Source organism: Pavona decussata, unplaced genomic scaffold, assembly GCF_977016875.1.
Source record: "Pavona decussata unplaced genomic scaffold, jaPavDecu1.1 SCAFFOLD_95, whole genome shotgun sequence".
NCBI classification, from domain to species: Eukaryota; Metazoa; Cnidaria; class Anthozoa; order Scleractinia; family Agariciidae; genus Pavona; species Pavona decussata.
The window spans coordinates 2,818,549-2,835,465 of record NW_028145512.1 but is presented as its reverse complement, the minus strand read 5'-3'; the positions used below and the strand labels follow the sequence as shown (position 1 = coordinate 2,835,465).

The 16,917-nt window shown below is 39.9% G+C and overlaps 1 pseudogene; it reads left to right on the top strand.

Moving 5' to 3' along the window:
• The first annotated feature begins 3,608 nt into the window (after positions 1 to 3,608).
• On the top strand, positions 3,609 to 8,292 carry LOC146473150 (uncharacterized; annotated as a pseudogene).
• Positions 8,293 to 16,917: the final 8,625 nt, after the last annotated feature.

Below are 16,917 nucleotides of genomic sequence, written 5' to 3'. Positions count from 1 at the left end.
CTTACATAAACCCTTTTTCACCTCTTCTGAGTCAAAGATTAAATTTCAAAGATCACTCTCAAAGCCTAATCACCACCTACAATATGCAACAGAACAAGGAAGTAAAACACCTCACCAAATATCACCTGAAAAAATCCTAATTTATACCTGACACATCCATTTATTAAAGCACCGCCCAGCCCAGCCCAGCCACACTATTTTTATGCCAGTGACCAGCTTCTTCTTTCCGGTAATACGGGTACGAGCCATTGATCAGGCAGACGAATTGTCTTGTTTGAAGAACTAATCTTCCTACTAGTTAATGATACGAAATGTATAGACACTAGCTTAAGTAAGGAGAATTTGAATGTGTTGATTTGAGGGCTTAAGAGTCAATGTCAGTAAGAATCGGAGATAATCCCAAAATCACGGACACAGCTCAAAATTCGTTTTCGCTGATACTTTTTACATTGATAGAGTATTGTATCGTAGTTAACAAAATAGGGTTAGTTTTGTCTAATTTTTGTGTTCATAAGGGGAATTAAATAAAATCGGTTGGGTCCGTTTTGCACCAAAATGACCTCTTTGATGAACCGAAATTTTACTATATTCGTGACTCTTTCAAGTTTGCGGGGTAAAGCCTATAAATGATTTCTTACTATGAATAAATAGCTTGTCCCTTGGTCAATTAAATATTGTCTATGATGACTGATAATTTATTTCATATGACTCGTAGAGAACTTTTCGCGGAAGGCACTTCGTTGCCTTTTCTGAATAGCTCTAAAGTGACATAAAAGACTTGCCTAAAAATCTGGTCGGTACGCCAAAATATATCCTCAGACTAAGCTTTCTCTACAGTTTAAGGATAGATGTTTTATGTTTCATTTTCATTTCTTTGGGATCTTTTTTAGTTTTTCGATACGACTGCCCCGAAGATTGCTAATTTGCAAGATTTTTCGATGACTGCTATATTGAAACTGCGAGAAAGTACCGTACAAAAATCGTATTACTTTTGGATTAATTGAGTCTAAAATTATAAGTGCAAGTGAGATTTAGCTTGATATATCACTAAGTCGCTGCCCTTACGTTATTTTTAAAGTTAACGGCAGTTTGGCAGTGGCTTATAGGATTGAGACTCCATGCATGATATCGTGACATTGATTTCCAACACGTCACGCACCGACCTTTGACACCGTTATAAGACTTCACATAACGTCGAACAACGTATGAGCGATTTCCGCTTTGAAATCCTCCGCTATATATTCCGTTTCCTTTAGAGGAAAGGACTTCACGAACTCTTTTTTTTTTGGACCGCACGAAGCCATTATGCAAATACAGAACACCTGTGTAAATAGTACATCGCGACTTCGCGGTTGTCAACACGGCATTTAAACTGAAACAATAAAAAATCCGTCTATGGCTAAAGATCCCTTCAAAACTGAGAAAACTTTGATTTGGACTGGCGTAAAGTCCCTTAAAATGAAAATTGGGATTGAGACTGGCATAAACAAGATGCATCAAAAATATATTTACGTTTGCAGCACTTGATAATTGAATTACTTTGGCGTACTTACAACCAGTATTGTGTTATCATTGTTTCAGTCTACAAGTCTCTCTCCATAAAACTAATTTTCACCGTAAATTTCTCAAGGAAGTAAAATGGCGCCGAGTTAATCGTTAAACGTAAACGTTGACTTACAATATTGAGCGATGGCGTGTACCTTCTCACTTTTGGTCGGTGGAGAATGCGGGGCTGATCCAAAGTCAAAGACTGCGTCGTGTAAAATCGTACCCTTGGTATCATGCTCAAAGAATATATCGAGCCACAAAAAACAGCTTCAATTCAGTGGCTGCGAAATGGAAATTGAGCTTATTCTAGCCCGCAGTGGTTGTTTCCAAACGCCAGAAAATATCCACGACATGACTATCTGTCCGCTGCACCGCGTTAGTTTGGGTATTGGGTGGCGAAGGTCTAAGCGGGTATGCAGTGTTCCAGGCAAACTCTCTGGACACAGTGAAGAATCCAAGAAAAATGCCGAGTGGGGTTGTAGCTTGGCTCAGTCGAAGTACATATTGGAAGCCACTGGTGAATTCATTCCAGTTGGTTCAGGTAAATATAATCCTTCTTCTTTTGTAATACTTGAGGGAGTAACACATTTGTTTATAACGTATGACGTCATATAACACATCAAACATATCTCTGCCGTCGATAAAATGGTGAGTCAGTTCAGTTAGCTTGGCCTTGCCCGTTTTATTGGAATGGTTCGGCTAATACCTTGGTTCCCTTTAAAATTTCCGTTTTGTTAATATATGAAGCCGGAAAGACCCACTTGCAGAAATCTCTCCTCAAGGCAACCAGTATCTCGTCAGCCTGGTCTCTCATATAAACATAGCAAAAATTTTATAAGGACACAGGGTATAAGCCGAGCCAGCCGGATAAAGCAGGCAAGCTGGGCTAATCGGGCTGGCTCACTTCACATAAACAGGCCTTTAACCCTATGTTCACATTATGCAAGATATCTTTGTTCCGGCAAGAAAACCAAACCCAGGATAGGGCTTTTGTTCACACTCAGAACTGTGATTTCGGCGCCATTTCTGGAAAGGAGCCAAGCTGCGCATTACCGATTTCGAAGGGTAGCCTCGCATATAGTCTACGTAGCTGGCGGTTTTTTGATGTGTTTTTTTTCTTCTTTTGTGGTTCGCAAAGTAAGAATTACAGCCGAGCGATACGCTGAACCAAGGTCGAAAAAGAAAACGATGAGAGAGGGGCGTGTGTAAAAATGATAAATGGTGTAGCAAGAAATCAGAAATGCAAGTGCGGGTGAGAAAATATAAAAAGAGTGGGTTAACATTTTTGTAATTTTTTATATTTTTTTTAGCGGTTTGTACTAAGTGTCGAAAGAACCTGACGAAACAAGCAAATACCCCTGAAAGCAGTCTGCCACAATCAGATTTTGACGAACTTACAGAGCATCTAGGTGAGCTTACTCTGGTAAGTAAGTAAGTAAGTAAGTAAGTAAGTAAGTAAGTAAGTAAGTAAGTAAGACATTCTATGATTTATGTCTACAAACTACAAAGATCTTTCCTTGTAATATTAGAAACCGTACGCAGCTAGTTTGAATCCAATTTTGAGTACGTTCAAAGTGTTTTATGTTTGTACTGACAACAAAGAAATTGGAAGAAGAAGTATTTTGGGGTCTTACTTCAGACTTTTTAATTTTTTTTTTCAAATTTTGTGAAATTTTAGGCAGAAACTGCAGCAACCCAAGTAATTCATGTTGATGAAAGAAGAGAGAGTATATTCATCCCAGAATCGGATTTGGAAGGTTCTGATTTTGAGAACACACCGCATAGAAGCCAAGTAGATGCGGCAAAAGAGCCTTTAAAAAAGTTAAACGATTTTTTAGCCTCTCGTGATGTTAGCCCTGTTCGACATAAGTTGTCCGTTCCATGGGAAAGTGCTAACGAGCGCACAAAGAGAAGGTACAGCCGTAAAGCAAAACAAAGTGTTCAAGAGGTTCTTGAAGTAATTGCTCCAGGACAAAGTGATAAATTATTGACCACATTAGGTGAAAGCTTACCATCTGAGAGAACACAAGCCGAAGAAGAAATTTTACAACTATCGCTTAAGGAACTGACGCATTACATTCCTGGGGTGACGCCTTACAGATTTAACATCGCGCGGCATCATAGACTGTTACATGGTAGAGGTGCGATCGTACCTACTGATATCACTAGGCGTATGAAGGTTGATTTCGCCAAAGTTGATCATTTTCTCGACTTTATTACAAGTTCTCATATTGTACAAGACATGCCATTTGGAGAAAAGATGCTGAAACTTTCAACAGGGGAGGTGATTAAAACACCTAATGTCGTACGGATGCTAATACCAGAACGGATAACACAACAGTATTTTCAGTTTTGTACAGAGACCAATTTCACTCCGATGAGCAAGCGCACACAACTCCGAGTACTAGACGTTTGCTCTGCGTCAGTGCGCACCTCTCTGCAGGGCTTGGATAACTTCTCTGCACAAGGCAGTAAGGCAATCGAAGATCTTAGCGAGATTGTAGACAAGGTAGCAGATCAAGCAAAGTCACAAGCCTGGGCCAAGGAAATGAAACAAACACTTCGGTCTGCCAAACAATATCTGCGGTCTGATTACAAGGTAAGGCTATCTTAATATTTGGTTATTCTTTTAGTAGATTATTAACTTTGTACTTTGGCTGGATTGATGCTAAATTTAAGCGAATTGGTCATAAACATGAAAGTCAACTTTCTCTGGCTGCATTTTACTAACTAGTATTGAGGCTAAACCTCGAAACATCGATTAAGCGGAAGCTATCTTCAATTTGCGCCCTTTAAGCGGTTCGGACAAGCTTTAATAAGTTTCAAACTTCTTTTACCACTTTTAAAAGATTTTACCCTAAAGCAGCTGATATTAATAACGAAAAATCATAGTAAAAATTATGATGATAGTGATAACTATGATGATGACGACGATAATAATCTTTCACATTTTAGGTGCACGTTACATGGAATCAGAAGTTGCCGATCACTGTTTAACGTTTTCCCTAAGTGATCCTAAAAATAGTTGTTTTCAAGGAAAGTGTAACCATAACCACGATGAGGTCTGCTACGAATGCAATAAATTAACCGGGGTGCTGTCTACCATAAAAGAAGCGTGTGCAGAACTTCAATCTGAAGAAGAAAGAGATGACAGTATCTGTTTAGTGGCTCAAGCTGAAAAGGACATTTTGGCATGGAAAGCTCACCAACTCCGAACAGTTAACCAGGATCAAGCAAAACATGACGTGTTAGATGTCATATTTCGGAGTTCAGCATTATTAGTTATGGACTGGGCGATGAAATTCTTACCGCGAAAGTTTCGCGAATCACAGTGTGACTGGTTCGCCAAACGTGGTATTCCATGGCACATCACAGTGGCTTTTACAAGATCAGAAGCAAATGCCCTGCTTGAGACGCTCACTTTTGTCCACCTGTTTCAGAGTTGCCCTCAGGATAGCGTTGCAGTAACCACCATTTTACAAGATGTTATCGAGATGTTAAAGGAGCGTCGGCCACAACTGCAAAAAGTGTATTGCAAACAGGACAACGCAGGATGTTATCATTGTGGGTCAACAATTGTAGGAAGCAGGTTGAACAGTCTTTCTGATGTCAAGGTGGAGAGGTTCGACTTTTCAGATCCACAAGGGGGCAAGGGAGAAGCCGACCGCCAGGCCGCAACAATTAAAGGACATATCAATGTGTACTTAAACGAGGGGCACGATGTGAACAACGCTGCGCAGATGAAAGAAGCCATTGAATCAAATGGCGGTATTCCTGGCGTTATTGTGAAGTATGTGAAGCCTCCCGAACTATCTGCTGGCAAAAACCCGGTCAAATGGGACGGAATTAGTACGCTTAATAACTTCCAGTTATGTCCAAATGGTATCACAACATGGAAGGCTTATAACAGCGGGCCTGGAAAGCTGGTACCATGGAAGGACATTCAAACCGATGGTATCTTTCCTGCTCCACTTGAAGTTTTGAAGCCTCCTGATACCCGCTCTCAGCAGTCAAGCTTTAGAAAAATCAATCCTAGGAAGGAAGTGCAGCAAAAATCTTTGTCCGAACAACGGCTGAGTAGTCCTGACCAGCAAGAGACAGCAGGACAAGACATGGATGTAGAAAAAGAGAAAAAGGAAGTAAGCGGCCTTTTTACCTGCCCAGAAGACGGGTGTATTCAGACATTCCAGCGGTCCTCAAGTTTGCAAGCACATTTAGACGAAGGAAAGCACAAGCGCGCGCTAGAAAAAGAAACACTGTTTGACAAAGCCAGAAAAGGATACGCTGCGAGAATAATTGGAGAGCAAACGAAAGTTCCAACTTTTGGTTTCCACGCGGCATCAAAAATCTCAGTTGATAAACTACACTCCACACTTGAGATGGGATGGGCTCTTAAAACAACAAGGAGTAGAACCCATTCTACAGAAGAACAAAGAAAGTTCCTCACAGAACAGTTTCTCATCGGGAAGGAGTGTGGTAAAAAGGCAGATCCACAACAGGTATCGCAAGAAATGCGAGGAGTGAGGGACGAAAAGGCTGCTCGTATTTTCAGTGGAAAGGATATTCTTTCGCCACAGCAGGTGGCAGGATTCTTCTCAAGACTGGCAGCAAGGATTCGAAAAACGTCAGCAACATCGAACGAAGAAAGTGGAAGTGAAGACGAAGAGCAGTGTGCAGTCGAGGCAGAGGCCTTACATTCGCACCTAAGGGAGGTTGTCAGCGAAGAAATTGCTTTACGTCACCCCATTGTCGCCCTTTCCCGTAACATTTGCAGTTTGGTTCATACAAAGAAATTATCTACCTTAACAGTTGCAGTGCTAAGGGACATTTGTGAAGATATTGGCTTAAACGTGGATGATATCACGGAGAAACGAAAAAAGCCACTTATAAGTCGTATTACACAGGTCGTTAAGGAGTGCTCTTGTGCTCGAGTGTAATCGAGTAGAACAATCGGGCTAAGAAATTGTAAGCTTGTATCCTGTTATAACACCAACCTCGTTCCCAGGGTTCTCTCCTATCGGGTGGGAGAGAACCCTGGGAACGAGGTTGCTATAATACGTGATTATAACTTAAGTTTTCAGGGAACACGGGTCAGGCAAAATGCAATGCCCTAATGCATCAATCAATTCCAGCTGCACCTAGTCCCCCCCCCCCCTTCCTGCGGGCCACTGGGATATTTTCCCCCTTGTCGGTCCCGGGGGTAGGGCATTAGCAAATTTTGCCTTGCCCGGAGGTCGGCCAATAGCCAACCCCGGACCACTTCGGAGGTCAGCCCGCGGGGACTGTACGCAGCTGCAATTGATGCATAAGTTCACAGCTCAGATAAAGAGACTGTACTTTTAATGCCCACTCGTTTAACCGGAATTTCCTTGCTTCTGAACAATGAACAACAAGAACAAATACAAGATAAGGCAAAGAATTGCGAACCAATTTTGTTTTTCAGCAGAGGCTTTGTACATATTAGCAGATTGCGTGGTTTTTAACCAGCCAAAAAAACTGATAGCAGCTCTGGTGACGAAAAAGAAGTTAGTTACCCTAACTTTTTCTTTTAACGAAGGATTGATATGTGAAAATCAGCAGATTTTCAAAGGCATGCATTTTCTCCGTCATTTCTAAAAAAATAATGGCATTAGTTTCGGTTTGATATTTGTAGATATATGTGTGATTATAGTTAAAGTTGAGATCATTTAATTTACCCACATAAATTTAATTTAAAAATTGCAGCCTCTGATTTAGACCGTTTTAGTGAAGGATTCACTTTGTTAAGTCAGGAAAGTTTCTTAAAATGCCGAAAAGGAGTTTGAGGAGAATTTCATTTCCGGTTCACTTGTCACACATATTGCGTGACAAATGGAATATTGTTATACGAGATGCGGGATGGAGAGTTAAAAGTGCCCATGGAATGAGACGTATCAAAACGAAAATTGAAACGGATGAGTATTGAAAGCTCAAGCGAAGGGTACACAAGTGAGACTCAGTGAAGCGCGTCAAAGTCCAAACGTTGCCCGAGTCACAGCACGGAGTCACTTTTAGTCTTTGCAGACTACGATTGTAGACACGCCGAAGTATGGTGCGTTTCTTGCTGCTTTTTGTTGACATTGGACTTGATTACAGGTAAATTTGGTAGATCTTAAAGCTTATGGGAGATTCTTTAGTCAAAAGAAGTGAAAAAATATGTACCGTTCGATGCCGTAACTGTGACTTCCGTTTCGCCTGTTTCGATAATGTAAGACATTCCAAGATGGCGGAAGGCGGAATTGTGCTCACTTTAAGAAGTATTTGTCAAAAAAGTACGAAAGATCCCAAACATATAAGCTTGTAGATAGTTAAAACTATCCTTTTAAAGAATACCAAAAGGTTTTCTGGTGTGATTCGTCGCATACCGCGGGCATTTCTGACATGTTGTTTTGACCAGCCATTGCACCAAATTCGAGAAGGATGTTGGTGTGCTTCTTTAAAAAATCATATATTTTTTTGTGAGCAGCGTTAGCAAGCTGTTTTGGGAATCAGTGGACTGAAATAGCTTTAGATTAACTGGATATCAGTGAAGACACCTTAAAACAATGGACTAAATGACTCAATAACTTCGTGAAAGTTGGCAATTTTCAAGGTTATTACGACGAAAAATACCGTTTACAGTTATATTCAAATTTCTTTGAAACGAAACAATATTTAGCCAAATAAACCTTGATTTCATATGAATAGTACCTGGGCCTACCAATGTACAAATAATAGGCGAAATCAAATTTTGAGCTCTGTCGGCCCGATCTTTGATCCTTACTGACATCAACTCTTAAGGGTTAAACACTAATATCAACATACAAGTTCTCCTCACTGGTATCCATACATTTCTCATTACACTAGTCGGGAACAGTTATTTAACCATGCATCAGGGCGATTCATCTGTGGTGATCATGTGGCTTCTCATGGCTTGTACCCGCTTGACCTTGCACTACTGTTGTTGAATTGGAACTACTTAAACGACAACCAAAAAGTCTGATTATATAGATAGATCTACATATGACTGCCTAATATCTACTTAATTTTAAGCTCAAATTTATTTGTCAATTTTACTTAGAGCTCAGTTGGAGTGGATGTTCATGTCCTTCCCGACACAATCAATGTTTTTCTTTCTGTTTTTTTTTTTTTTTTTTTTTTTTTTGATATTGCCAAGTGCAAATTTATAAGTGTTTTGAAAAAAAAAACAGAGTGGTTAAAACTGCATTATGGCCGCTTTTAAATATTCAATTATTTCTGTCAAACATGTAATTATGTAAGACATTTACATCACTTATGTCTATGTCAAAAATTCAACTACTGTTAATACTCCATATCTTAATTTATAAGGAAACTGAAGAGCTTCCTTTCTGAGAAGCTGTGCTAACCGTTGCACATTTCCGGTAACAAAGTTTGAGCCACAGTTGGACAAAATGTCATTATGGGTGTCTATAAGCATAAGTTTTCCATTTCCTTCACTTAAAATAACACTTGATTTTCCATTTGATGTTAATGTTGAACATTGCTTCCTTTCCTTAAGTGAAAATAGCAAGAGTTGATAGTCAATTGTTGCTGATACTGGATCCAAATCTTTGGTAAACCAAACGGGAAGAGGTTCAAAAATGTGACAAACTTTTAACTCTCTCGGAGCCAGTAAACAAGCTGCTTCAACCTCTAAGTAACCTATGCATGACGATTGGCCTGACATGTTCTTGTCATACATTGTTTCCGTCAACAATGGCATTTGCTAAGGCATGAAACCAAGAATTTTTCAGAGGATTACTGGTACCTGCAGACAACTGTCCCTCATTCAGACAGAACATTCTTCCCGAAACGATTGCAATCAAGGTACACGCATTACTACCGTCTCGTCCTCCCAGTTGGGCTTGAGATAATTGACATTTGCATCTCCACACTGCTATTGTCTCAGCTAGTGCTGCAGAGAAGTATGAAATCACTTCGAGAAAATCTTTGACATTAATTAATAGGCGTATTTTCCTTATTTTTGCTAGATTCCTGCCAAACCCTAACTGAATCAGGCAAGTTTCTATCTGTTATCACCTTAATGTCATCATTTGCAAACACTTTCTTTTCAGTCTCCATTGTAACAAACTTCTGTTCCACTAAACCTGACGCCAGCATTTTTACACAATGTACTTTAGACTTCCCTCTTATTCCTTTTATCTTCAGATATCTGCATGCAGGTATGATATGACGGTGCAACTACACATGACTTGATGATGTCTTCCCAAACACTTTACAAACTACTTGATCTGCTGACTGCAGAGGGAAAGAGGAGCTTGTAGCTGTTGATTGGACAACAGTGTCTTAGAAAAAATACAAAGGAAACCAACTTCCAGAGAAAAAGTATTCCTACACTGTGAATCTAAGTGTATGAATAATTAACTGTTACAGATTGTCAACTGACTTCAACTTGTATCACCAAAACTTTCAAGCGGTTATTGCGCAGCTCCAGGAAATATCCATACCTAGCCCATTGAAGGGGTCTAACTGGAATTGCAGAGGATGCAGGCCAGGGGGTTGGAATTAAAACAACTTCATTGCTGGGGGGGGGGGGGGGGGGGTAAAGGAATATTTTCTGCAGCAATACATTTGTCCCAACGACAGAGATTGCAAATAAATGATTTGTGACTAAGAATTTCTACTGGGAACAAAATGGCTGCCCACAATACAGTAATTTTGCAAAGTGCAACAAAAAAGTTACATTACCTTACCATCAGATCCTGTCTCGTCATCTGATGAACCTGACAGGATGTCAGTATCTCTTCCAGCATCTGAGTAACCACTTGTACTAGCACTACCAGCAGATGAATGCTTTTTTTTGCCTTTTTTTCTGAAAGGAAAACATAGCTATATTAGTATTATAAACCTTTCTATATAGCTAAGGGCCTGTTTATATGATGCCGGGTACCTGAGACAACATCAAACCTTGAATGGACATAAAAATGAAATCTACTTGTACACAAGGAAAACTCTACCTCTGGCTGCAATAATGACATGTCACAACATACATTATATTACGTAAACTGTTTGTTGAACAAACCTCTTCATAGGAGTGTCCCAACCTAACCATTCTCTTTCTTTCGTAAAGAACATTCATGATGTGTTGACGGATACCATCTGGTAGAAAAAAAAGACAGTAATGTGTAACAAATGATATTACCATTATGATAATCAAATTCAGAAGATATCTTTAAACCTCTTCTTTATAGCAAACCACAGAACTTTATACTTTGCAAAGTGTGGTTCCAGAAAGTATCCATACTCCCCCCATGGATGGTCATTGGAAATTCCTAGGGGGAGGTGGATCTTAAAAGCCCAACTTTTAGGACAAAAGTATGAAGCAAAACTGGAATTTCCTGGGGAGCGAGGGGGTGCAAAACAAAAAACCTTCCATGGGGGGAGTATGGATATTTTCTGGAACTACACAATAAACATAACACTTCCCAATGTTTAGCTTTCAGTCCAAAACATGAGATAAACAGCAGTCAACTGTCACATTGTACTAAGCATCCTATAAGGGCTGGTTTATACCATGCATTTTGCGTGCATGTTATAAGAATGATCAAGACTCAAATGAACAAGTTTGACATTTGATTAAAAAAATATAGTGTTGAATTTATTTGGTAAGCCACTTAAATTTCTGTTCCACATCAGCAAGTTCTGCAACATATAACTTGTTAATTTCTGAGTTGCTATTTGCCACGTCACCACAGCAACTTGACAGGGAGGAGACACTGAAATTAATGACCTTGAATCCTGGTCTTATTCTATCTCTACAAGGAAAAGGTTTGTAACAAACCAATCCAGAAAATCAAACAGTGCAGATTTGAAGACTAGTTAATGCCACAAAACTACAGGAAATGATCGTCACTTTAAAACTAAGCTAGAACCCTCATAAGTTAAAAAAGTCAGGCGTGCCACTAGTCATTCAAAAGTGTGAATCCTCAAATTTCATGGATCTTGCAGTCTGGAGAATTTCCAAAAGCCATCTAGAAGTCTTGATTTCATTTCAATTCCAAGGTTAAGAAAGTCTTGGTATCACAGAAATTTGTAGTGTCTCATAGTCATGAATTTACCATTCATCACCCCTAATGATGTAAACAAATACTAAAATCTCAAACCTCTTCCAAAATTCAAGGACTGAATGCAGCAGCTGCCTTCATCCACAAGTTTGTCTACTAATCTGTCAACTTTTGCTTTTACATCAGCATTGGAGCGAAGTGAAGGTATTTCATCTCCTGGAAAAACTTCCACTACTGCATTTCGCATTTTTTAAAAGCCTGCAATGCAATTTTAAAGATGAAATTAGGCAATAGTACGGAGAATACCCTGTGCTGTGTGAGAGTACCATACTTACACTCTCAGATAAACTGTTTTAGTTGCAGGATCCAGTTTCTTTATGTCTTGTGATTTCAGCTTCTCCTGTCTTTTGGGGGGCTTGGAGAGCAACATTTCACTTTTTGTGGCACCACAGCTGTTCCACTTACACTTGGTATGACCGGTAAGGCCTCTACACAAGCAAAATTTCTCAAATGTTTTCAAAAGAAGGACAAAAAGTTTTAGAAAAGGTTAGCATTACTTGTATTCCAAATACCAATCCACACACAATAAACTGGCCCACAGAACTTTATGGAAAATAAACACACTACAATGTTTAGTTGTGAATGTACAAGTGCAAAAGATTTTTGAAAAACAATTCAAAATAACGATTTTGCACTGTAGTGGCTACGATAAACTCCTATTTAATTGTACAATTGTACAAATAGTCATGTGGTTGCGACAGAATTATAAAATCGTTCGAAAACGTACATGTTGTAAGAATTTGGTGAGTTGTTGGGGGTTTCATGTTCGCATATAATTTTGCAAATTGGTCATTTTATTTCCACATAACTTAAGCTTAATATCACTGTTAAAACTTAGAAAAAAGTTATCAATAATGGTTTCAGTCAATACATTCGCTGAAAAATTTTAGTACCTCCATACATGCAAGATAAATAATAATTCAATATCAAGGTAATCATACCTACAAGTTTTTTTGTTTCATCCAAAAACTTTTCTTTTTTTCCAATAGTTGTAAGACCCAAGGTTTCCATTGACTCATTTGTGCGTACTGTAGATGACAGGAGAACTCGTCCGTCCACTTCTTCCCTCTCGAAGTTTTGGGTGATAGCTTCGCTCCCCAGCGTTTCAAAACTCCACTCTTTCACATCGGCGATAGTCCACTCTAAGAGGCAAAGCGAGAAAACGAAATATTTAGCAAATGCCACTATTTAATCAAAAACTAAGATAAGAGAATGTGCAAAAATACAGTCACAAACCTGAAACAATCTCGCCACGACTGGAGGTAGGACTCAAGGATAGATTACTGAAGGATCTGTTTTGGCGCACATTTTCCATCCTTAGATTTGGTGTTCTTTGAGTAAGTGATTGTGAAAATGAATTATCGAAAACTGAAACAGAATCGTCGGATTGATCACTCGAACTGGACTCTTTATCTTTAGGTGAATCGCCTTTGGCGATGATTTTGGCTGGGTTTTCCGGTAAAACCGAACGAAACCTCCTTCCATCTGCTTTCGACATTTTGCCCGCGAGAAAGACTGTTTTTGTGGAATTGGAATTTATTGTGTACCGAACACGCTGATTGGCTACAATTTCCCACGAGCTCTGGGAACGAGATTGAAAATGGACTAGGCGGACTGGACACGAAGGTGAGGTCCACTCCTTCCCAGGACAAATGAGCAATGGCGGAGGAAAATGTCTGCTCCAGTGTTTCTTTACTGCCGATGCAACATAAGCGAAGTACAGCCACATGTGCATTGTGAGTGCGAAATTTGTAACAGAAAACCTGTGTCAAGAGCCACTGCTTACAGACATTTCACCAGGACAACTCAGATAACCGCTCAAGCTGTAACTGATGGCGGCGATTTGTTACAAGCTGGTACTCCTCTTTGCTCCTCCCCGAATGCATCTTTGTCTGAAAACTGTGCATGGCCAGTTGAATTCGAAAGTGATGCTTGTAGTCTTAGTGATAATGAAAATAATGAATTCGAGTATACTACTGAAGTAGATTATGGCAGTGAAAACATCCCATGTGAAAGCCCCATGCATGTGCAATCTGCCGATGGAAGTCAATGTCTGCCGCATTCTCAGCCCGAGTCTGCGGAAATTGCCTCCAGTGCAGAGGAGGACAGCATTTCTGACATGATAGTAGAAGCAGTTCTCGATGCCCTTAAACTTCAGCTTGAATTGAAACTCTCCCGGGTTGGATCGGAAAAAATTTTGGAATGGGGCAAGAAACTCTTTATGATGGCACAACCTGAAATGGAGAACGTCTGGCCAAAAGACTGGTCAGAATGTGAGAAAGTTTTAAAGAAAGTGGGATATGAAGATGCAAAACAGTATTTTATTAGTATAGACGACTCTCATCGTTTCCTTTATGGGCAAATGGAAAGCAGTTCACAACCTTGCCCTCATTGCGGGAAACAAGGGACAATACCTTACTACTACATTGGTCTTGACTCTAAGTTGAAATTGTGGTGCAAGGATCCTGAAATGTGTAGAAAACTGACTTATCACATGAAGGAAAAGGATCACTAGCTTTATGAAAATAGCTCAGAGGACTGGGACTGGGAAATGAAGAAAGAAGTTTGGGATGGTAAGAGGTTCTCCCAGTTGACATGGTTCTGGAACCCAGATGACAGTTGGACTTTACCTACTTTTTGTCCAGACAAAGAATGCAGGTTTGTCCTTCCTGCCGCTAATGTGGAGGAGAAACCATATCTTCCAGGATCAAGACTGAAAAAATTAACCTGCCCCTCGTGCCATAAAACTTTTGAGCATGAACCAGTAAAAGCACATGGTGACCCACCAAATGTTGCATATATTCTCCACTGGGATGGGTTCCAGCGGTTTCCAGGCAAGGAGAATCATGGCTGCGGTGCTTTGGAAGTACAAATTGCAACAATGTGCAAAGAAGACAGATGCAAGAGTGAGGTTTTTGTTGTAGGATTTGTACCTTGCTACGTGCTTCCAAACAAAAGACCTCTTTCTCTTGACCCATTTCATGCTCCTTTTATTGAAGAGATAGAGACTGGTTTTATTGAAGGTATTGAGGTAAACTACTCACTTGATACTCCATGGGAAAAAGCTGGGCCAACCAACAATCCGGGCCAAAAATTCCCGGGACAGGAACACGAAATAGCATTGTCAGTGAACATTTTCATTCTCCATATCTTAAGCCAGTCTTCAACATTTTTATTAAGCTGTCTTTGCAATTTTTGGAAAGGCCCCCTCCCCCCAAACAATGTTGAGCGCAACTGGAATCATTCGGAATGTAGATAAACTCAGCATCGTAAAAGCATTGCTTGGGGGTGGTGGGGGCGGGGGAACATTTCGTGATTAATTTTGCAAATCGTTGTAATTCAAAATCAGCTTAGATTTTTTATTGCAACACGGGTGAGAAATGTTGCCAAAGTACTAAGACGAACTTGTTCTGTGATCAAAAGGGGTAGAATAGAAGGGGAAACAATCTTTCTTTCATTGGGAGAAAAGTTTACCTGGAAACAAGCCAGTTTCTTCCCTGCAAAACGATTTGAATGAGCAAGAAATGACCACGAGAACTGTTACGTATTGAAACATAACAAGTTCAATGTCACGCAGTGCGTGACTTACAGCTTAACTGGCTTTGAACGGAGCGGTCTTTGTATGAAGTGCAGTTATTTTCCCTTACATTTGAGTGAAAAGCTACAACCACGTTAAAGAAGTAATGTGACGGTGTTGCTTGAGGTTCTTACGCTACTAGTTGGTTCTATCGTCCTGAAGGGAAAGCACGAAAATGGAACTAAAGCAATTCCCCCTACTATTCTGGTGTGCGATGTTATCACTGCGGTAGGACTATCATCCAAAGTACTTAAAAACGCCCGCGTAAATTTTTATACCAACAATTTGCTACACTAGTAATGTTCTAGCTGTAATTTCTTCCTCAAAATATCGGTTTATGAGGATAAGTCTGCTTTCCATGCAGTCTACATAATGTACCTCAGATGAGCGTGTGGGGATCCCCTGCTAAGGCCATAAGGACACAGTTTGGCATTTTGGTGAGATCACGCTAAAGCTATTTGCGCCAAACTTACCCAACGGGTAAAAAGAGTAACTTTCTTGACTTGATTACTGGCCAAAGCAAAAATACGCACCATATGACGTGGTTGACCACCAGTAACTTACATTCCAATGTTTCCACTTAGCAAATATGCACGGTAAGCCTTACAACAAGAACGCGCGATCTATGTCCTCTTTTCCATGACGAGTAAAAAAGGCGACCATATGTAACCCTTAAGACTTCAAACAACATTAACTTCATGTATAAGCAATAAAACGCATGAAATATTTATCTTTTCTTAAGATATAACGAGTTTTTTGCAAAACCACTTTTTCAGACAATCCCAGCCAAAAATTCCTGGGACAGGAACACAAAATAGCATTGTCAGTGAACATTTTCATTCTCCATATCTTAAGCCAGTCTTTAACATTTTTATTAAGCTTTCTTTGCAATTCTTGGAAAGCCCCCCTCCCCCCAAACAATGTTGAGTGAAACTGAAATCATTCAGACTGTAGATAAACTCAGCATCGTAACAACATTGCTTGGGGGTGGGGGGGGGGGGGGGCGGGGCGGGAACAGTTCGTGATTGATTTTGCAAATCGTCCCATTATTTTTGGCCAGGATTGAAGCTGAGACATCTTGTTTTACTTTACACAGCTGATTACCCAGCAATGTGTGAACTTTGTAAATCAAAATTTTGTGGGAAGTCTCCATGTCGAAGATGTGAGTGTGGTTACAAACGTGCAAGTGAAGAAGTAACTTATGATTATGGAGACTATCGTAGAGCAGCAAGATTTCCATGGCCAAGCCGCATAATCAAAGAAGATATTCTTCAAGAAAAAGAAGAAGAAGAAGAAGAAGAAGAAGAAGAAGAAGAAGAAGAAGAAGAAGAAGAAGAAGAAGAACATACAGGCTTGTCTATTTTGTATAGATTAACCAGATTGTATGGCTTTGATATTCAGCGTGACTGCATCATTGATGTAAAGCACACAGTTTCTCTTGGAATTACCAAGCACCATTTGACATACATTTGAAATGAGGAAGCAACTGACAGGAATGCTTTACAAGAAAGCTTAACAAAGTTTCCTTGGAGTTCTGATTTACGTGCATCACGATACCCTTCTAACCTCAACCGTACTGTTTTTTGGAAAGCAGAGAACTGGGAGAAGTTTGCTTTCCCAGTTTCTGAACTGGTGTTAGGGGGCATAATTAATGACCAAGACTATGAAGTATGGGAGACACTTCCACGT